This window comes from Erpetoichthys calabaricus, chromosome 2 (assembly GCF_900747795.2).
Source record: "Erpetoichthys calabaricus chromosome 2, fErpCal1.3, whole genome shotgun sequence".
NCBI classification, from domain to species: Eukaryota; Metazoa; Chordata; class Cladistia; order Polypteriformes; family Polypteridae; genus Erpetoichthys; species Erpetoichthys calabaricus.
Window position 1 is genome coordinate 29,614,564 of NC_041395.2, and position 1,749 is coordinate 29,616,312.

Sequence of the window (1,749 nt, forward strand, 5' to 3'; positions counted from 1 at the left end):
ATCTATCTATCTATCTATCTATCTATCTATCTATCTATCTAAAGAGTTTCCATAAAAATCCAAATTTTCACTTGGGGACAAGTAAAGTTTTATCTTATCTTAGCTGAGCTGAGCTTAGCTTATTCAGGTGTTTTCCGTTGAGGAAAATGCTCAGTACAAAATATAAGTTGAAGTGACGTCTCTCAAGCTAAATTTGAAAACAGTAAAGTTGTCCTTAATTGTCGCACAGAATGTTTCTCCGTTTGCTTTAAGGATGAGCTTCATGTAAGAGAAAGTCGCTTAGGATAGCATGGATTTATTTATCATCATTGTTGATTTTTTAAATATTTTCATGAGATATGACCTGAAAGAAACATTTGAGCAACAAAGTACCATTCATTGGAGATTTATTTTATTTAACATACCTAATCTGTTGGCCCACCAGCCACCCATTAATTTCTGCCCATGGCAACTGGACACACTAATAAAAAAGAAAATAGTAAAAGCAACATACCAATAGAGGTTGTAGGAGCAAGGGTTTGAACTGTAAAAAAAAAACAAAAGAGATCAACAGCAATACATTATATGAGGGAGATGAAAAAAAAACATTCTTACATACACCAATTTATTCTGGTAGAAAACACAAGCTGAATATCCTATTTTAATGCCCACTCCAGTCATTTTTGTGATACATGAAGCAGCATCCATCCATCCATTTTCCAACCCGCTGACTCCAAACACTGGGTCATGGGGGTCTGCTGGAGCCAATCCCAGCCAACTCAGGGCACAAGGCAGGAACCAATCCCGGGCAGGGTGCCATCCCACCGCAGGAGTAATGGATAATTCAGAAGATGAGCCCAAACATGTTATACGTTTAGATGTCTAAATATACTAAGGAATAAGCTCCAAACATTAATTAAATCTTTTATCCTGGAAATTATATAGACATCTCACTATATATAAAATCCAACGCCTGTCCAACTACTTTTCAGATTTTGATCAGGTTTTTTTCTAGAATTTGCTTTTTTGAATGACACATATCTGAATAGCTTATTATTTATTTCAAAAAGTCACTTTTCAGCTGATCAATCCATCAATCATACTTTTAAATATATTGTTGCAGTTTTTCCAAATGTAATAACTTAAATATAACATTGCTCTTTTCATGCGAGTACAATAAAAACCACCAGCGCCAACCTATCCCTACTGCTTTGTGGTCCGCAGCGAGCGCTGCACATTGGATCAACTCTCCCTCGTGCTAGTGTGTAGTGTTGTTCCCCAGTGTCACGTGTTATGGCTGATAACCATATGCATGTGGTGTTGGAATTGTCACAAAAAACTGAAATTATTAAAACGTTTATGAAACAGCGAAAGTGCTTCAAGTATTATTTCAATTTATGGAGTAGGAAGTAAAACAATGAGCGATATAAAGCGTGATGCCGAGAAAATTGAAAAATGTGTCGAAAATCGTAGTTCACTTGCAGCACCGATTTATTTGTGCGAATTCGAGAGACATGGGCCGAGGAGAGGGGAGCGGGCCCTCCTCACTCACGCACCAGCCTTGGGGCATATCTTACATCCGCTTAGCTAGCAAATGAGAATACTACTTAATGGATTTAGAGCGTGTTTTTTTCTATAATTTGCTTGAACATTTTGGTTGATTTTGCGACTTCTCTCATTGCACTAACAATCATAGTTTGCTTGCAGGAGCGATACATTCACGCTAATCCGAGACAAAGGCTGTAGGCCAAGGGGAGATGAAGTGTGACG